The sequence below is a fragment of the Cygnus olor genome, chromosome 2 (assembly GCF_009769625.2).
Source record: "Cygnus olor isolate bCygOlo1 chromosome 2, bCygOlo1.pri.v2, whole genome shotgun sequence".
NCBI classification, from domain to species: Eukaryota; Metazoa; Chordata; class Aves; order Anseriformes; family Anatidae; genus Cygnus; species Cygnus olor.
The window spans coordinates 122,056,855-122,077,946 of NC_049170.1; the positions used below are offsets into that span (position 1 = coordinate 122,056,855).

Below are 21,092 nucleotides of genomic sequence, written 5' to 3' on the forward strand. Positions count from 1 at the left end.
GCAGCGAGGAGACTGGACCCGAGTTTAACGAGGAAGCGGTATCATTTTATTAGGTGATCCTCTTTCAGGGTAGAAAAAGAATCAGAGAACACACCTAGCTGACCTGGATGGGCAAATGAATTTTTTTTTCATTGTTTCCAAAAAATAGATGGGAAAGTTACAAAACTTAACACATTCCTCTCTGCATTTTTAGTGTAAGAATTTCAAGAAACGATTTTAAAACAGCTTTTTCTCAGTGAACCTCAGTAGCAAAAATAACTAGTTTATTTTTCAAGGATATTGTAAATGCCTGTTTGGCTGTGTTTTTTCAAATTGCCTCCCATTTAAAATAGGTGACCACTGCTCGTGTAGGTATTTCTGACCGTACCCTAGAATTTGGCACCTGGGTGCTTCTTGAACGTTTAAAAGCCGGGAAAATAATAGCGACAAATCGCTCCTGCTCTCCAACCCGTAGAAAGCACAAGTCATTCGGTACCTTGTCTGAAAAAAATCGTTCTCGAAGGAAAGCTGACGGGAAACGTGAAAGTCAACCTCTCACTTCCTTGGCAGGTGAACTCTGCGACTGCCGCGGCGTTTCCCACACTCACCAGCTCCCTCCCTCCCCCGGGCTGGGCGTGAGGAAGTTCCAACGAAACGTAGCTGCCGCGGAAAGTCCTGCTCACAGAGAGGAGACGTGATCTCTCGGCTCGTCAGATCCAATTTACAGGCGGCTCTGAGTCAGGGTGGAGCCCTCGAGCTGAACTTTGCGTTGAAGAAGGAAGTGATGTTGGTGGCAGCTTGTGTGGCTCAGCAGAGGAGTTGCCGTATTTTTATGTCAGCTGATGCTTGCGCCGGGGTGTGTGACTTCATTCTGAGATATGATGTGTTCCATTTATTAAGGACAAAGGTCAGAAGCCGGCGGCACCATGATAGCAGCCGTGGCTCTCCATATAAGATGGGGCATGTTCCACCGGGTGGGCAGGGATGGGGACGGGAGCCTTCAGCGCTGCTTCTGCGCGCTGAAAGCGGGGCTGGCGGCAAAACTGCCAGCTCACGTCACGGCCCGAGAGCACATGTCCTCGCAGGTGTTGTGGGGCAGGTCAGCTCCCCACGGTTGTTCCGTTCCTGTAAGAACTCTCTCTCCTTGCCCCTCTAACCGAGCGTCTCGTCTCCAGGGGTGCTCGGAACCGGAGGGCTGCGGTGGGCGGTCGGGCACCGACTCATTAAACCTCAGAATTCAGAGGAAAAGGTGAGAAATCTTGCTTCTTACCGAGCCAAGCGGGGAGCCTATTTGAGAAGGAGAGCAAGGTTTTTAGTGCCCTTGCGGCCCAGCCCTTGTGTCCTCTTGCTGTCCTCAGCAAGTGGCAGCGCCCGGGCGGCGTTTCAGAGACCTGCGGGCTCAGGGCACATCCGCGACTCCCCCTTCATGGCCCTCGGTTGCCCACTTCAGTTAGCCATGAGAGAGCCACCTCTTGTCCCTGTTCCCATACCATTAGGACATCCAAAAGCTTCCCCAGCACGGAGGGAGCATTACTCGCTGTTGCTGGACTCCCCCCAGGGGGCTTTGTCCCCCCAGGCGAGTGGCGTGTGGGGGCCAAGTGCCAGAGCTCGCTGCCCCTCTGCCCCCCCGCCTCAGCCCCGCAGCCCAGGCGTTCCCTGCCGTGGCTGCGGCCGCTTGGGCCGGTTCCAGCCTGCGTCGCTCCTGCTGGCCTGACTTCGAAAAGAAAAAAAAAAAAAAAAAAAACCCGTCTACCGTGACTTGCCCTCTGCTCCCTTAGCTTGCTGGTGCCACAGGGTGGCTCCTTGTAGCACTTGTATTTCTGACGCGCTTGGCTTTGTAGCCGAAATGGTTAGCGCTGCTTGTTCTGCTGCTGCCTGATACTAACCCAAGTCCGTGTGCTTTCAGTATTTCAGCGTGCGGTAAGGTGGTGAGCAATTTCTTCTAAGAAAGGGATATTGTTTTCCTCCAGCGTACGGCACATCATTATCATCTGTGCCCTTTGGGCCACTTAGCCCTCTCAGTCTCGTGTGCTTCCACTGCTGCCTGATTTCTGAGAAGCTTTGAGTAAAACTTTCAGTTGTGAAAGAAAAAGAAACCATTTGTCTTTCTTACTTCTTCCCCATTTGGCTGAAATAATGTCCGGAGAGGAATAAAACGTGAGTGTGTTTTGGGGTCGTGCGATTTAGGAGCCACTTCCCGCCAATCACGGGACAAAACATAAAGCCTCAGATTGTTTGCGGCGGTGGAATGGCATCCCAAATGTCGCCCCTCAAGTGCCTGAAGGGCAGCGACTCTGCCACACGGGTCTTCTGGATCGGGAGCTTTGGCTCCTGGTGCAGCTTCACGTCTCTCCTGGCACAACCAGAAAAAAAAAAAGGAAGTAAAAGAAAAATAAAGATGAGAAGCTGCTGAGGAATTTCTGTACAGAAATTCTGCACAGCTGTACAGAATTTCTTTGGGAACTACAAGTTCCTTCACCAAAACCAAGCAGCTTCTGGGGAGAGGTCACCTGGAGGCTGTGGAACAAGCGCGTGCACTTTCTGTGGGACCTGATGAGGTCTGACCACCGCAGTGCTGAGTGGTGAGGAGGCAGGCGTACTTGGCCGAGCTTTTTCACAGGCAGGGTTGCTCTGAGCTCACTGTCTACAGTCCTCAAAGAGGCGAAAATCCCAGACTGTTGTCAGAAATGAGGCATATGCTGCTGGGGCCCTGGAGGTCTAACTGTGCGCAGCTTGGCAGGGGACTGAGCGCCGCAGGATGTCATTCGGCCTTCTCCCGAAGCAGCAGTGTCTAGATCTTGAGATCACATTTCACCGTACCTGCCTTTTAAAAGAAATGCTGGTTCTTCGAAGTCTGCCGAATAATAACCTTCCTTTGTGTTTTCATGTGATGCTAAATCATTTGCATTTTGTAATAGTGATGTTTTAAAATAGATGTAAATTCTGCCCCCCTAATCTCCGTGCCTTACTTCTTACAGCGTACATTAACTTCCCTCTGCATAATTATGCCCGCCTTACAGAGTGACTGGCTCAGCTTGTACAAACTATCCCCACCTTGAAACTTTACCTAGTCAGGTAAAGTGTAGCAATGCATTTGGGTTTTGTTGGTACACATGCCCTTGCTCTGCAACTGCTGTTGAAATTCTCAGCCATTCATGCAAATTCCTCCTAATCTGCTAGCCAAATGGCTGCCTGCATCATATGGATTGCTTGGCTCCAGCAGCGTACGGAGGGTTGGGCGACTACAAGGGAATTTTCATCCCTGTCACCTCTTGGATATTTTAATAAGCTGTTACCAATAAAGGTAATCACGAAGACTTCCACCTCGCTGTTTCTTCACTCTCCTATCCAGCTGCGAAGCGCCTGTCGATAACTCGGGGTGTTACGACTTTCTCTTTGGGGACTGGCAGGCGAACGAGTTAAAGTTTCAAAACGCCTTCCTCCGCAGCAGCAGTGCAATGATGTATTTCGTCTAGGTCGTGTACTACCGTGGAGTACTCGTGTATGTTAACACAGGCCTCGTAAGGACCACGTCCCGCCCGTGAGCGTTGAAACCCGTGTGGTACTTTTCCTAGCTCCCTATTCCCACTGTTGATGCGGAGCTGGAGAGCTGCCGTAATCTCCGCCGTTTTGTGAAGGTGCCACTCAGGGATTCTGTTTCTTCTAGCACTGGAAAGTGTTTGGGAATTCCCTTCGACTCTGCATCACCTGAGCAGTAAGCCAGCTGGTTTCACAGGCCACAGCCAAAGGAGGTATGGTTTATGGGACCTGAGCTTCTGTGCCAGTGGAGAGAGGCACGCAGGAGAGAGTCGGGTGCTCTCTTTTTTCTTGGAATGCAATATTTAACTAAGTCGCTATGCGTGTCCCCCTCATTGCTGGCAACGTTACACGCTTTTCAGAGAGACGCTGCATTTCTTTGCTTGCCCGGTCCCATCACCGCAGTGTTCTTGAAGCATTTTTTATGCTCGGAAGCTTTGCAATCTGATTTTCTGCTCAAAAGAAACTGAAACAAGTTCTAGGGGGAGCAGTGAGGCTGCTGGCAGTTGGTCTCAGAATGAGTTTCTCTGTCCCTAAATCTTGGAGAACTTAAATCTTTGAAAGCAAGGGGCGCTCCAGGTGAGTTGTGTGCTGTGCTGAGGTGCTGGGGTGCCGGAGTAGGGATGCGGCCAGGTGATGCGTGCAGAAAACCAGACTTCCATGTAAGTCAGTATTTCTAGGCTGTTTACTCCCTGGTCTGTCAACAACTGCAAGAGAAAACTGAAACTGATGACACTTGGTAAGTGGGAGGATACCTCGGCGGGCTTGTTTTCACATGGTGGAGAAATGCATGTTAAAAATAGCATGATCGTAAACCCAGCAACTTTGGTGAAGGCATACTCGGGGCATATGCTGCTTTAAAGTTGGCGGGTTTTTTTAGATGCTATTTCCACTTGCTATTTTTAACTTATGGAAGACCACTAAGAAGAAGAGGAACGCGCTGTGCTCTCGGCTCCTGGCGAGTATTTTGGTCGGAGGTGTGGGACAGCCCCCAGGAGGCCAGGGCAACCACAGCCTGACCGTTGTTGGCCTGCTCCCCCGAGGAGCAGGCCCGGACATGGGCACTGCGTTCCTCAGGGTGGCCACGGCCGTGCTTTGGTGGCCGCCTGGGGCAGGGGGGCGAAGACGAGACACGAGCGGGGCTTTTGGCGTTGCGTTGGCCAACGCGCTGGGAGAGGCGATGGGAACCAACAAGGTGCTGGATGGGAACCCCACAATGGTGCCATCTCCGCTGCTCCAACTCTGTCCCGTAGCACGAGCAGAGTCCCCGAAAACGCGCTGCGGGCGCAGGGCGAGGAGGGGACACCGCTCACCCCCTTTTTGGTGGGATGCGGGGCCATGCGGCCCGGGGCGAGGCGCGGCCTCAAATGGCCGCTGCGGCCCGGCCAAAGTCCGCCCGGGACGGCCCCACAGGGTGGGCCGGGACCCCTCAGAGCTTTTCCTCCTCAAGTTTGAAGCCGCCCCCCTGCAGCCACGCCGAGAGCGCTCCTTTGGACTGGGAGGGGACCGGGCTGTGCCCCCCCAAATAACCCCTCAACCCCCGGGCCGGGGCACACGGGGGCGGGCCGGGGGCGGCCCCGGGGCATTTCCATGGGGTCGCGCCGCTCCCCTCGACCCCGACCCCGACCCCAGCCCGGGGCTCCGTAGCCCCCCCGCTCCTCGGGGGACCCCCCACGGGGCCGCGGGGGGGGGTAACCCCGTGCCCTTCCCCCCCCCCGCCGCGCGTTTTGCTGCTGCTTCTTCTTTTTTATTATTTTTTTGCCCTTTTTTTTTCCTTGTTTTTCTCCTTTTTTTTTTTCCCTTTTTTTTTGGCCCCCCCCCCCGCATAAATTATGCCGGGCGGGCGGTGACGTCGCGGCGGGGCGGGGCGCGCCGGCAGCGCTCGCCCCCGGGAGGGGGCGGTGTCGGGGGCGCGCCTTGTGGCGGCGGAGGGAGGGAAGAGGAGGAGGAGGAGGAGGGAGAAGGGAGAGGGAGGGGGCGGCAGCCGCGGCAGCCGCCTGGCTGGCTGGTGTCTCGCTCGGCTCGGCTCCTGCGGGCGCGCTCGGGAACTATCGGATTAACTTGAATCGAGTGAAATTACACAAAGGAGCGAAGCGGAGCCGGGACCCGGCGGAGAGCCCGAAACTGCCCGAGCCCCGCGCTGACCCTTCCTCTCCCTCCCCTCCCTTCCACCCCTCCTCTCGCGCCGCCCGCCCCGGCCAGGGATCTCCCCCCCCCCCCCCTCCTCCTTCTCCTCTCCTCTCCCTCCCCTCTTAGCCCAGCCCCGGGCCGAGCGAGCAACTCCGTGTGCGTGTGCGAGCCCCCCCCGGCCAGCGGGCACCAACTCCGGAGCGTGTCCCCTCCTCCTCCCCGGCCCCTCGGCGGAGGGCAGCGAGGGAGCGAGCGGGGGACACCGGCCCCCGACGGCCCCGCACCGGCCCGGTGAGTGACCGGGAGGCAGGTCCCCGGCGGGGCTAAGGCTGGGGGGGGTGGTGGTGGTGGTGGTGTTGGGGGGGTTGTGCGAGGGGACTAGGGGGCGTTTTGGGGGGAAAGGGGGCGTTTTGGGGAGGGGGGTCCCGGGGGGGGGGGGGGTTCGGGGTGCGTGTGGGGGATGCTGGCGCCCCGTGGCGGCTCGGTGCGAGGCGGGGGGGCCGCGCTCAGCGGGGCACTTCCCCGGGTGTAAATGGCTTTTTGTTGTGCTGCGGCCGGCCGGCCGCCCGCCTGCCGTCGGGGAGGGGAGGGCACCGGGAGCCGGAGCGGCGGCGCCCTTCCCCTCCCCGCCCTCCCCCTCCCTCCCCTTTCTCCCCCCCTCCCCACACACTCCGGTCCTCTCGGCAAGTTTGGAGGGCGGCTGAAAATCCGGGGAAAAGTTGAGCGAAACTGGGCGGCGGGGCCGAGGGAGCGCTCTCCCCGCCCCCCCCCCCCCCCCCGCCTCCGTCCCCGGGGCTGACCACGCTGCCGGGGCTGCCGAGCACAACAAGCGCTAACAAAGTGAGGGCGCTTCCCGGCCCGGCTCGGCTCGGCACGGCCCCCCCGGCAGCACCGCGCTCCCGGCCGGCACATGGGGGCCGGGGCACCCCCAGGAAGGCGGGCGGGGAGGAGGAGGGAGAGGAAGGAGCACGCGGTGCCGCTCCGGTGTGCGCGATTGTCCTGCCCCGGCGGCGGGAGGGTGGCACCGGGAGGGGCGGCGAGGGCCGGGGAAAGAAAGGAGGAGGGGACGGCGAGGGACCGGAGCCAGCCGGGGCGCTGCTGCTGCTGCTGCCGCTGCTGGGGCGGCCGCATAATGGGGGCGAGCCCCGGAGGGTCACGCACATGGGGTCGGGGCGCATCTCATCCCCCCCCCCCCCCGGTTCTTTTCTCCCTTCTCTTTCCCTACCGCACGGGGAGCGGAAAAGGTGGTGCGAGGCCAGGCCGGGGTGGCGGCTGCGTGTGTGTGTGCGTGTGCAAGGGGGGGGGGGGGGGGGGATCGGCGTGTGTTGGTGTTGTGTGAGAGAAGCGCGGGGGGGGGGGGGGCGCGCACACAGCGCCCTGCCGCCGCCCCGCCGGGAGCCGCTGGAAGTGGGAAGCGACGGGGCGTGCGGCCGGGTGTCCGTCCGTCCTGGCCGTGTGTCTGTCTGTCTGTGTGTGTGTGTGTACGGGGGGGGGGGGGGTGGGGGGTGGGGGGGTGGGGGGGGGGGGGGGGTGGGGGGGGGGGGGGGGGGGGGATAAGGAGGGGGGCAGGGTTGTTACCGAGTCTCAGGGAGAAGGAGCTGCAGTCGAGCAGCCATCATTACATCGCGGGCATCCAGCCCGGTAGCGGCACCGAAGGGGGGACACGCTCCCACGCTGCGGGGACCCCCCGAGCCGCCCCCCGCCTCCTTTCCTCCTTTTTTCTTTCTTTTTTTTTTTTTTTTAATTTATTCTTCTTATTATTTTTCCCCTGATATATTTTTATAGAGGGGGCGCGCTGGGAAAGGGCGGCTTCGGGGCAGGGGCTGGGAATCGGAGCTGGGTTTCCTCCGCTCACTTCTCCACACCGCCCGGGTCCAAACTAGTTTTTTTTTTAAACAGACAATGGACAAAAGAAAAGTAGCAATGCCCGGGGAGTTCCCTTTGAATTACTGAGGGATCGCTGGATGCACCGCGCAACTCTCCCCCGTACTTGCCCACTTTCCGCCTTTGTTTTCGTTTGGGAAGGTACCGAGCGTGCCTTCCAACTACAGAAAGGGGCGATTTTTGCCTTTGCGAGCAGCTTTCCCACTCCCTTGGATATTTTTTTTTTTTTTTTGGCTCGGGGAATATCAGAATAACCTCAGTGCAATAAGTTTGTTTCTGTCGATGTGCACCTCTGTTTTTTTTTCTTACTTTCATCAAAGCAGATTGCAAGCTGTGTTTATACTAGAAGATGGGCTTTCGGGAGAATGTGTTTGCCTTCCCCCCCTTGTGTCCCCCCCCCCCTTTTTTTTTTCTCGTGGTATTGGGACTAGCGGAGACACAAACAAGCAAGTTGAACAAAAAATTTGTTCTGTTCATTTTCTCACAGATCATCCATTCTAACGACGGCAAAAAAATCTTAATGACTATGACCTTAGCAGCATGGGTAGCTGATTTATCCCATTATAAATCCCGTTAGTTTGCGGTAATGTGTGAGTATCAATATATAATTCATATTAAAAAGCATGATCGGGATTTTTTTATTTTTTTAAAATTGAAATCCATCGTTTTCCAGTGAGTGCTGCATCTGTCGCTTGGAGTGTTTTTGTCTCGCTGTTGCACAACAGAGGCTCTCTAGTCTTTAACCTAAATGGCAGCTTTAATTTGACTGGGGCCCATTCATTGACATGATAATAAAAAGGCTGAAAGCTAAATGTAGCTGGATGCTTGGGCACGTTTGCAGGACTCTGCTCTGCATTGCTCGGCGCTGCTAAGGGGGAACTTCTGAGCTCTCCAGCTTCTGTCCTGAAAGTTTCCAAAGCATTTTTTTCTTTTTCGTTTGAAAAGAAAGGGGGGAGGAAAATCACATTGCTCTGCTTAAACCCACGCTAGACAACGGGGCCACTGACAAACTTAGCAGCGAGGAGATAGTTAGAGGGGAGCTTCTTCCCAGAGCTCTGCCTTCCTAACAGCGGCGGAAAAATTCTCGTAATGCTTTTTAAAACAAGCTGCAGTCCAGGGGAAAATTAACCGTTTGTTTCTGAGGTTTGTAACAGGTGATTAGGACATTACGTTCTTAACATTTTCCTATCTCTAGCTACTAAAAGCGGGAGCGCTGCTTGTTTCCTCTTGTTTGGTGTTACAGCTGCTCAGGGTTTCTCAGAGATCCTTCAGATAGTGTGCGATTTTCCTCTAGGATAAAACCACAACTGCTTGGAAAAAGTAATTTTTTTTTCTACCAGGCATCATTCGAAGTTTGAAACAGTTACACAAAACAAAATTTCCCCAGCTAGAGCACTGGAAAATGTCAGATTTTTCAAGCACAGTCTGTCCTGCTTTTCTGTTGTAACCTAAGCTGCTTGTTTTCAGCCTCTTTAAGTTTTTTTTATTAAATAAGAAATACATAAAAAAGATCATTTTGAAAGCTGTACAGCAGACTCTCCTCAGAGCACTAAATGCTTGCGATTGCAAGTTTAACTGAATTAGTGACTTGCTGATACTAATTGGATAATCGTATTTGACCAAATATCTCACTAAATATTTAACAATATAATGATATTTCTGTTATTAGTTGTAAATCCAGGGTAGGTTATTTAAACAATGGAAAAACTTGCTCAGATTGAAATCTGAAACGATTTTATTGCCTCTTCAGCAATCAAGGGAAGTTTCAATGGTAGCAGAAGATCACATGGTCCTTTTAGGGAAAAGGTAATTTTTAGGTACGTGGTGTCACAAAAATATTGGTCAAAATATGGATATAGCGGGACTATGCTGCCTATTGCAGTCCAAACTGTACAGTGGTGGGAGACCGGAGCTGTAACCACTTTCTTTTGAATTGGTTGATGTGGAAACCTGAAGGGTTAGGTCAAAGGAGCACTGTAAGACTTCCCGTTTCATGTCGAGGGGTCGGTCAGCTATATTGCGGCTTTTTTTCACGGGATTATTTGCTGTTTAGCACTGAAAAGCTTTTGATTAACGTCCACGGTATTTCTCATTAGCGCTGAAATAACGCTAGGCCCTGGCAGGACGTGAAGCTCGCTGTCCGCACGCAGAGGTGCCAGGAGCTGCCAGCGAAGTTGCAGAGGCTCGTGTGCTGGCCCCGGCCATTCGGGCAGGACCTGGCCCAGGCACCCTAAATCTGTGGGGTTTCTTGTCCTAAGAATGTGACGTGGGCTCAGCCCTAACAGGAACCCAGGTGCAATTTGTCTGCCAAGGTTAAAGGCCCGGGTGCAGCACTCTGCAGGTTTTGCTTAAAATCTCATGTTGGGGCTCCGGGTTTGGCCGTGTCTGTAGCTTCCTAGAGTGTCTGGCTGCTTGCTTTTTGTTTGTTTTTAGCACATGGTGTGGTCCATAAAGGTTGTTCTGATAGGATGAGGGGGAAAAAAGTAACTAGGAAGGATGAATGTGGAAATAAACACATGGTTGCCTTAAATCCTGTGCCTTAGCTCTGTCCCATATTTCCTCTTCATCTTATTTTTATATTAGTTTTCTGAGATGGAAAGTGTTCAGAACCTGCTGGCTGGTGTTTGCTGCTGTGCACCTAGCATTATTCAAATAAATTTGCATGGCTAGCAAGGGCACGGACAACTGCCTGACGAGTCGCGTGTGTCTGAACACCCCCTTCCCCCGGTTCCCTTAAATCCTGACTTCCCCCCTTTGTATTTGTCTGCTGCGAACAGATCACTAACTGTGCAGATTTATGGGCTGCTTAACTGATGCCCGTAAGTAACACTAATAACTTTTGTTCCCAATCTACATGAGAAAACTGCAAATTTTGGTAAATAATTAAACTGCCTTTTGTACAAATGAGTCTTTTGTGTAGGTGAGGCTTTAGATTTCACTTTTCCAACCGGAGAGTTACTGTACTAATTTACTGCATCTATTTAGCCTCGTTGTTGAGACAGACATTAACTTCATTGCTTCCCTCACTTATATTTCCGTGAATAACTCGGTGCACAAATACAAGCTGCGCTGGATTTGTTGGAAGAAAGTCTCAGTATTGTCTGTATTTTGGAAACAATAAAAGGCAAAAGAAAACTCCTAGTACAACTATTATTACTGTTTGTTTTTTTTTACAACTCTTTCAGAGGAAAGAGTAAGGCACGGTACGCAGAACATCCCACATTGTTCTTAGGATTCTGACAAGATATTCAAACCTGACGAAAGAGTTCTCCCTCCTGATTTCTTCCCATCTGTAGAACCTACGTGTAAGTCTCAGTGGCTTCTGTCTTCACCCAGACCAGTGGCCATGGAAGTGCCACGTCACAGTTATTTTCCAAGTAAGATTTCAATGTATGAAGTTGGAAGACATGATACTAAATAAAAATAAATAAAAGACTCAGTCTGTGACCTAAAGGACACATTCCAGGAGCCTGAATATGACAACAAAGCTCTTAAGGATTTCTTAAGTATACAAAAGCTGATTAGCTCTTAGCTTCCAACATTGTGACTTTTCAAAGATGTAAACATGCACCTAGAAGAAGCCAAGTCCAACCCGATGATCTTCATGCTGTTGGGTTCTCTTGTTTCACAAATGCTGCTCAGTTTCTAAACATCCTGGTTATTTTGCAGCTTTTCCACTAAATATATTTTCCTTCCAAAGGAGGAAAAAAAAAAAGAGCATACTGCTTAATTTAACCAATCTAATTTAAAAGTTAAAATTCAGTAAAAGAGTGCTCGTTACCAGTTGAGCTACGTGTTACGATGCCATACAAATACAGTGACTTTGCAGGCTTATTGGTGTATAGGAGCTAACCAGAGGCCCTTGCTGGTGTGATGTAGGGATCCCTTTGCTTTGTAGTGACCTATATAGCTATGTTGGGTGTGGTTTTGCTGGGCTTTCACGGGAGCTGCATCCAACCTTCCTCTGACATAGACAACTGCTGTGATGAGAGGGCCTTGAGGGGAATGGTGGGAATAAATAACTTCGAGAATCAATTGTCTGGAAAAAGTCATTGCAGCCAAAATGTCTGCCTTTATCCTAATGGTCCTGAGAGGAAAATTAAATTTCAGATATCCAGGCTTGATCCTAGAGGTTATTCTGCTCAGGCTTCATTTACATAGGGGCTGGTTAGCATAGCATAGCAAGTGGCACGGCAACTTACCTGCCTGGGAATAGGCAGCATGCTGGAGAGTCCAGTGCTGAATAATTTTGGAAGCTCTTTAATTTTTAATGGCTTTGAGACACTTTTTAAGCTTTTCAGTTGAGCTTACTGTTTACTGCTCTGACTTCAACAGGTAGCTGGCTTTAAAATTTCTTCTTAGAGATACCGAAAGAAATTGGTCTCCCCTACAGTTCATTTTGATATCTGTCTACAAAGTAAGCTTCCCTTCTAGAAGCATCCGATGGAGGTGTACATCAGATGTACAAAGTATGATTTCTTAGGTGCAGGTAAACCAGTCTTGCTCTGAAATCAAAATGTTTTATTCCTCACCCCTCCACCTCCCTGCTCCGACATCCCTTAGACTTCCTTTCCGCTTCAGATTGTGCCTTTCCACAAGCTTTTTAATCTTCTTTCCAATTTATATCACTCTTTGTTTTCTTAACAGTGGCGTTTTTCTTTGTTAGCCTTAGATAATTAGGATATGTTGCAAAATAAGCACACGTTTCAGCTCCTAATAGTACCGCTTTCCACCCAAAGTGTGGAGGATGCGTTGCTGGCGCGGGACGAGTCAGCGGCTGCGCCCAGCTGATGCGGTCTTGGCATGGGACAGCTGGCATTGCAGCTTGCGGGTGGCTTTTGAAGGCTCCTTCACCAACCGTTGGGCAGTTTTATCACTTTGACTTCTGCTTTCGTGACAGCAGCAGTCCCTTGTCATTAGGTGTTAGGGTTGTAATGGTTTTTGGCGTGGTGGCGTGTTGGAGAAGGCCGGCCCCGTCACCCTTTCTGTGCACTGAGGTAGCAGCTGTAGGATAACCCCGTCCAAAGGATGAAATTTGGGGCATGGGGAGGAGCTTGCCTGGGGGGCTGGGATGCTCCTTGAAGAAGTAAGGAAGGTTTGAAGAACCAAGGCTGTGCGACCAGTGGTGAAGGAGATCGGGACCTGGATCAAGCCCGAGGAAGACTTTAACAAAGGCACTTTTTTGTCCTGGATCTTAATACAGGAAGTCTGTGGATTTATTTAGAGGGTAAACAGCGTTTATTAATGGGTAGTTTTTAGGTGCTAAGGAACAGTGGTTGTTCTTTCAGAGAGGATTCAAGGGAAATCTAACTGAAGCTGAGCTGAATTGCTGGCTTTTAGAGGTTTGGAGATAGCAGGACAAAAAGAGGAGAAAGGCTTCATCAGAGAAAGTGCTGGGGTAGTGCTGTTCTGGGAGAAATATGACACAAACCCCTGTGTGAGAGGAATGGAGAAATTCAGTTCATGTCTTTGGTACTGCTAACCTGGATGGTCTAGTGAGCTGGAAATCCATGTTAACGATAGTTTATTACATGGACATCTTCCTTGCTTCAGAGACAGTTTGCCGATGTAGCTGTTGAGATAGAAATCCAAAACTGAAATGCTACTTGGTAAAATGTCTTGCAGGAAGGTGTCAGCCTGGACTGCAGCAAACAGCAGTTTAGTGTTTCTTGGAGTTGAAAATAAGACAAACAGAAAGGTTGATACAACTTTGAAAGATACAACTTTGTTTTTAATGCTTGCAATAAGGAGGATTAAAGAAAGGAAGGTAACGAAAAGGCTAACGTTCAAAAATGGCTCTGATAAGGCTGAGATAAAATTGCACAGGTGAGAGACTGGAAAGTTTCAAGGATGCATCTTAATTAGTAGCTAGGATATGGCAATTTTCAGAATCTTAAATATTCCGGGGTAGGACAGCGTCTCTGAAGTCCAGAAATCTGGCACTCCAGGTAACTGGTTTTTTTAGTTTCATATTTGAATGTACATCGTTTATGTGGGATCGGAAATACCTAAATAACCATAACTGCAGTTATTAGCTTGAAAGGCAGTATATGAAGATGATATTTTTGCATGAACTGCCTGGCATATTTCTAGGAAAGTCCTCTGGCTGTTTGAGGCTGTGCTCTGGTTTCTGCTGCTGTTGGGCTGGAGTAGCTACTTGTTGGATTTTGTTGTTTGTTGCCTGACAAAAGCAGATAGGTCATCTTCTCCAGGTGTTGGTTTGAGAGGTACTCGGACTATGTTGCTAGTTCCTGGGGAGGATTTTGGCCCAGATTTCATGCAGAGGTCACAGGGAGGTACAGTCCTGCCAGGGTGGTTCAGCAAAGGCCCAGTGTCATTCTAGCCATTGCTTACTTGAGTCCGGAGATCCCTTTAAACTCTGACGAGGGGACTCCTGCTAAGAGTGTAATTCTTGCCTCAAGTTGTTTTAACCATGACAAATTAAACTGAGAGCTTATAGCAAGCAATTTAATCTCTCTTGATTTAGGAAAGAATCATTCAGAAAGTGAGTTAAATAGGGGTTTCTTGACTGCCTCAGGAGGTAAGTCTGGGAGAGACCTGCTAAGTAATTCACTTTATTTATCAGTACTGTTATGAGGTGTCTGCTATGCTTTGCATTTGCTTAGCTCTGTGAATGGAGTACAGCCTGATTCATCTTTAGTTTAATCATTCGTTCTTTGGAGGGAAGTGAACGAGCAGCTTCAGCTCTTGATCTCTGCAAAGGTGTGTTTCATTTTGGTTTGTTCGTACAGAAGTAAGTGAAGGCAGTTACGTGATTCCCTAATGCCATTGTAACCTCAAGGAGGTCACTGAAAAATTGCATTTCAGCTTTACTACGGTTCTGGAGTAATGCAGCCCGTGTGACCTTACTCACCTGAGTAACTCTTGGTGAACGTACTTTTTAAAAAATTATTTATTTTTAGCAAGATTTGAGCTTTGTGATATCCATGCAGAAGGAAGGAGTTGTTTTGTGGAAATGGCTCTGCTGTTGGAAGAACGACCTTGTTAAAGACAGCAGTAGAGCAGGAGCGTGGTTTCCAGCTTGGGTCTGGTAATTGTTGTAGTAGATGACAGTCTTAGAAGTCACATGTGCTAGATGTTGCACTGAAACTAAAAAAAGAAAAATGGAAGGAGGGGAAGTGGTTTGTGTGCCTTTTCACTTAATCATGGTTAGATTTAAAGAAATGCTGTGTTTAAGGTGACCGAGTTAAATGGCTAGTTCTCCAGGAAATAAGCTAACACCTCACACCCTTGCTCTCCCCCTCCCACCGACAAATGGTTACTTGGCTTTGGGGCATTGAAAAAGAAAACCCCGACGGCAGATGAAAGGAGCTGCTTCCATCTCTGTTCTCAGAAGATGTTTCCCTGCCACAAAAGAGTCGTTTTAATCTCTCTTCCCGATGTATTTCTCTCCTTCCACCACCTCTCCCCTTCCCCCAGGAGGAAGAAGACTAGGCCTGACAGGCTGTCGGCAGGCCTCGCTGCCCCTCAACCTGCCATTTCCCAGCCGAGGCTGGCCCGTGACTCGCGGCACGACTGGACTGAGCAGCGTGGGGTGGTTGGGCAACCCGAATGCTTGCCCTGGGAGGAACCCAGCTGGCGGGGGCTGTTGCGGAGCAGCGGGGGTGCCGGCTGTGCGCCCAGTGTCATCCCCTGGCGGGACGGCCAGGGATCCGCTGCCCTCTTCCTTCATGGCTTGTTCAAAGACATCTCTGTGGTGCTCGGGGATGCGTGGAGTGCTTCAAGGCTGCCTGGCGTTACGATTTTTGGGCAGGCAGCTGGTAGGGTTGAGAAGGCTGAAAACCCTCGTCTAATTTGGTAAGGCATAACAATGGCAGTGCTTTGGACAGGGTGCTTTTTCTCTCAAGTGCAGGCTGAAATGAGTTGTTTCTGCACTGGGGGGCCTGTGTGTGTGTGAGCTTCATCAGAGCAAGCGGAGGCATCCCACTCACTGCTGCTGTCTCTTTGGAGTGATGGATCTGGTCCTTGTTCGCTTCCCGAGCAAAGTGGCATGTCCAGGGTAGGTCGTGCGTCACAGAACGAGGCAGATGGATCCACAGAGAGAAACGTGGGTCAGAACACCCAGGAGCCTGTTGGAACCAGCCCGTGGTAAAATGCCTTGTTGGCTTGGCTGCCCCCCTCCAGGCTCTTTCCCTTGGAGTTTAAGAAAACGGGGATATCAGCCTCCTGTAATAGGTTTACTTGGATACTGGCGACAACTTCAGGAGAAAACACAAAGTCTTTGCTTTTTCCTCCTTATCAAAAATTCTTGTAGCTTCTCTCTGTCACGCATCTTTTTGAGATTGGTGGTCACTTTTCAATGGCTATTTGTTTTATTTTAACTGGGATGATATCTGCAAAGCTTTCTTTACCCTTCTCTTCTAATTGAGTTACGCTTATCTTACTATTTATGATCTTTGCAAGAACTCAATTTATATATCTTTTTCCTGCTGGAGTGTTGTACGTAAATCTATACTGAGAATACATATTACAGTAAATTATGTTGTAGCTCTCAAGACAGCTGGAAGGTATTGCATGTCACCTTGTGGTCCACCTACTCCTGTGTAAGTAAGGTTATGATTTGGGAAAGGCGGTGAGCTAATTTGACAGGACAGGGTTGTGAAAGGAGAAGTTTCCACGTTGCTTTTGTTCCCCCGCACCCTTCTTCCCCAGCGCCCGGCTCTAGCAGCAGTGCTTGTCAGGTCCTTCTGTGAACCACTTTAGTTCACTAAAATGGCAGAAAAATAACTCAGTAAAATGGAGAGCATTTTGCTGTTGTAATGAATCAAACTGGCTCATAAAAGGATCTGATGAACACCAGAGCTGGTACGAAGGACGAGGGGGGCCTGTGGCTTGGAGAGCAGCAAGCCCTTTTCATCTTTTCATTTTGGTGGCAGTGAGCAAGTGGATTGGATCAGTTGCCTGGGAACCTTCGTGGGAGAAATAGAAATGGAATAATCATTTGTGAAGCAAAGGACACCAAAAGAAAAATGTGCTGGCTTGAGTTCAAATTGATATTGAAATTTGTTTATTCTAGCAATGGTATGGATTGCGTGCTCTAAACAGTTTGTTAGAATTAATAAACCACTGTCTAGAAATCAGTTTTTCTTTTGAGGTAGCAGAACAAAAGCCTAGAAGATTTACTGATAGCTTGTCTGAGATTTCAAGTTTGAAGTATTTCATCTTTTAAACAATTTATTCACAGGAAAGTACGTTGTTCTGTGCATTTTTTTATTTTTTTTCTGTGATTCTTGTTTTGGCAAGCTTGAAGTTCTACATTAGGTTCAACAACCTTCTGACTCAATTCGTACGTCTCAAATTTGATCAAATTAATGTTAATTCAGTGGGATGAGTTATGAATAACTTTATGCTAAGTATCTAGATCATTCCTATGTTAGGTTGGGGTAGTATGGGATTTCTTGTTCTTAGCAGACAGCTAAGACTATGTTGCCTCTGGTAACCTGAAGCTTTCTCACAGTGATTTAATCACAATCTCATCACTCTTATTTGTTTGAAATGGGTGGAAAAATGCACTGCAAGTAAAATAACATGCTATGTAGTTACTCTTATTTTGCTATATTTCTGCTGCTCTTCAGAGAGAGAAATAGGCAGTTTACACTGTGTAGCTCACACGAGGAGTGAACACTTTACCGTAAGTCAGGAATTCTGATTGTAACTTCTGCTCTGGCTTCCTAAGGATTTTAGGTAACTTTCAGAGAAGCAGTAATGCAATATGAGAAACTGCTTGCTTTCTGAAAAGCCGTGGTTATTTTGCGAAGTTATTTGTGTAAACTGCCTGCAGTGTGACAGAAAGGTACCGAGTAGGTGAAATAATGGAATCTTGTTCATTCTTTCCCTTCTTTTTCTCAAGATTTGGACAATTGTATGTGCCTTAGTGGAAGGTAAACACTTGCCGTGGTTATCAAAAAATAAATAAATAGTGGTGCACCATATAGGTCCCTCTCTGCAGGTTTTACATCTGAAAAGTGCCCTTTCAGGAGCTGCAGGGGCTGGCAGGAGGAGCAGGAGAGGGGACTTCCAAGTTTGAGCTCGGGACACCAAGGATATTGCACGTTTCTTTTGGTGCAAACTCTATGAGGAGTGGTGGCTCTGACCCGCATTGTGTGTGTTCAGAGTGAATATTGTAGTTACTAAAAGCAGCTTGTTTACATTAGGAATTGTATGTGCTAGCTCTAATGGGCTTTAGGAAGCCCAAAGCACAGCTGTAAAACATCTGTCTCTGGGACCAGATCTTGTCTGTCCGATGAATTTTTGTCCTGCATTTCATGTTCAGATTTAAAAAAAGAAACAAAACTTTTTTTTTTTTTTTGGGTGGTTTTAAATATGAAAGTTCTTAGCCTTCCTGCTTGAAGGCTGGTTTACACTTGAAAGGCTATCGTGCTGTTGTCTTGAACGCAGAACTTAAAATAGTGACTCAGTATTAACTTAACTCCACTTCCTCTTTAATCCGATCATCTTGCTTGCTATATGACCTTATAACACCTTAATTTAAAGGCTGCTTATTCCAGTGGATTAAATTTGGAGGTGTCTGGAGTGGTGGGCATTGCTACAGGAAGTGCTTAAGAGGAACTGAGAAACAGTGCAGCCTAAAACAAAAAGGGGGGGGGAAGGAAGGGAGGTATTTTCCCACTTGCTGATGCTGACTGGTGAATGAGTGTTGCTAACGCATGGTCCGTGCAACAGCACAGGGCTTACTGAAAGGTCAGGAGGAGTTCTGAGCACGTAGTTCTGCTCTGCCACAGGAAAAAGTACGTTCCTTTCCAGTGAGTGCATTCGATGCTCTTTGTCTGATGTGTGCATTGACAGGATATAGGGCCAAGTACCTGTTTGGTGCGTGCACCTCCAAGTGCTCGGGTGGTTTTTTCTCTTCTCCTGTTTAGGGTTAGTGGGCTAAGCGATGATTGGGAGCTAGGGACTTCAGTGCTTCTCCAAACTGGTATACCAGGTTTGTAAGGATGTCTTTTGAGGTTTGCCATATCGGGGCTTGTAATAGTTGCTGTTTATATATCAGCTCTCATCACATGATCTTGGTTATTTACCAAGCGTTAATTTGTCTTGATACTGCTCTCGTGAAGTAGATGAATGCTGTCCTTAAATACCAGACCGACTCTTACTCTTAGCACTTTTAAAAACCCGTTCTAAGTATTCAGATTCCGTGTCTCAATAGCCTGTGATTTTTCAGAATTTGCATCGTTTAAATATCTTTCTTAGGATTATATTCTAAACAAGTTGTATTTTGTGTGTTGAGATCAGGTACTGCAAGCTTCCCCCTTGTTCTACATGGTTTCCTGAAAAAACTCTGCTAAATAGTCTGTGATTATGAGATCTTGAGCTTAGGTTTAGAAGTAGCCAGAGTACTTTCCATCAGACGCGATGCTGTTAGCCATTTTGACTCATGTTTTCTGTGAGGGTTTTCTTCCATGTGAAGTCCTGACTAAACTAAACAACAACCAAACAATCTCTGAACAGCTGCGTGGTCCCAGGGAAAGGCATGTCATTTGGGTGTGATCTGGGGCTTATGGTGAGTGTTTCCTGTGCCTGTGAAAACCTTGATTGCTACAAGGCTTTGAAAACAGACCTCGTGGCTGCTGGAGGGTTAGCAGAAGGCACTGGGCACATGCTGCTGCCTTTGAGCTGGAGCCGTGCTCAGCACGGAGCAGGGGAGGAAGCGGTGGTGGGCTGGGAGCTGCAGCGAGGCAGAGCTCGTCAGTGCCCCTGGCAGCACTGGTGGCATCTTCTGCATTTGGTGGGGGGAAAACTCACCCCTGGATTTAGGAAATGAGAGCTGTTCCCACTTCAGAGGTAACAGAGGTTTTGTTTTCAGCAGCTAAGATGTTGCACCATGGCCTGCAAACAGGAGCAGGAGATTGAATTCAGTCTCCCAATAATTCCTTTAAGTGCTTAACCTAAATATGTTGTAGTTACTTTAAGTATCTTTTTATAACAGGAGTAAATCTTCGGGCCAGTGCTTTGAGCTGATGATATCTCTTACAGCTGTTTAAAACAGAAAAAGTGTGAATAATTTTCATCACTTTGTATTGTTTTTAATTCCTTCTCCTTCAGGCATGAAAAATATTTTCTATACAAGTTTAGTATGCCTAAAATTTCAATAATAACACAGTTTGGCTTTGAGTTATTCTGAAGCTGAACTTACGAACCACTGTAGGTGTGAGTAGCGTACAGAGAGGTACAGCCTGTGCTGCAGTGTTCAGGATCGTCCGCGTTGCTGTTACTGCCTTTATCCACTCTTCCCACCCTTCCAGCCCCACGAGGATAAAGACAGATTAGGAACTTGCTTTGATTTTTTTCGTTGCTGGAATAGGCTAGTCTTTTATGCAAAAATGGTGGAACTGCACCAGTCCGGTGCTTGTTAATGTGGGTGTCCTTGTCCGGGTCCTGCCGTGGTGCTCTCAGACGTTGTGATCTCACTTGCGCTGCCACAACAGGGCCTGAGATACAGTTTCTTCAGGGAAGGAAAGTGAAATGGTACACTGGAAGCTGTGTGGTATCAAAGTAGTGTGTTGTCCAGAGTCATTAAAACCAGGTTACAACCTTGCCTTTTGGGAGCAGCTGTCCCAGCGAGACCTGTCTCGTCCAGAGTCCTGCTTAGTGGGTGGAGGCTCTCGAGAAGCAGAGCGAGCCCCGTAGTCCCCCCAGCTTTGCAGCTCAGAATTTCCCTGGAAAAAAGAGATGGGTAACACTTAATGAATTTTCTTGCATGAATTCGTCTAGTCTTTCTCGGTCTGTGTAAGCTCTTAGCTTCCATTGGGACTGTGGCAATGAGTTCTGCAGCTTAAGTACACATTGTATGAAGAACTGCTTCCTTTTATTTGTTTTATTTTGAACCTACCACCTGCTAGTTTTGTTTGATGTTCTCTAGTTTCCTTGTTAAGAGAAAGGGAACAATGGTTCGCTACTTACCTGCTCTGTGCCGCTCGTGGTTTTGTAGGCTCTCCTACTCTCCCCCAGTTGTCCCTTCTCTGGGCTGGAGAACGGAGGGTGTCACATGCGTGTCACCCACGTTGGTCATTTCACTGCTGAAGCGGAGGTGGGCAGAGCAAACATGAGTTGCAGGATGACATGGGTACCTTGCAGACTTGGGCAGTAACTTAATGATCTCTGCTACAATTCTCCCCCCACCATTTTTTTTTTCCTGATATACTCTTAGCATTTGGTGTTCTTAGAGTCCAGTTTACTCTTCTGACAGGTATTGTCTTCCTAGATCTATCTGTTCTAGCTCCCAGGTCTCTGTCTTGAGAAGGAGGCAGTTGGGTCTGAGCTCGGAGCAGTGCATGTAAAGCAGCCAGGTTGTGTTTTCTCAGGTGCCTTGCATACTGTTTACCCACGCTGACTCTCATCTGCATTTTATTTCACCTTAGCTGGGTGTGATGAAGATCTGCTGCTTCCTGCATTTGATTTTCATTTTTAGCAAATTGAACTCATTGCTATTATCAGCAAACTCGCTTTAAGGCTCATCTATTGATCATTTATGTGCATGCTAAACAGCGCCGATCTCATCATAGCTCAGCTGACTCTTTTCC

At 49.0% G+C, this 21,092-nt stretch overlaps 1 protein-coding gene across 4 annotated transcripts in view; it reads left to right on the forward strand.

Annotated features, from left to right (window-relative positions):
- Positions 1-5,422: 5,422 nt before the first annotated feature.
- CHD7 (chromodomain helicase DNA binding protein 7) overlaps positions 5,423-21,092 on the forward strand; it is a 128,295-nt gene continuing 112,625 nt past the window's right edge. For 2 of the 4 annotated variants that reach the window (XM_040545710.1, XM_040545709.1), the window contains exons 1-2: positions 5,457-5,937; positions 8,018-8,120. The gene's annotated coding sequence lies outside the window, so the exon portion shown is untranslated. Of the gene's footprint in view, positions 5,938-8,017; positions 8,121-21,092 lie in introns of all 4 variants that reach the window. The other 2 variants (XM_040545706.1, XM_040545708.1) reach the window with 2 other exon arrangements.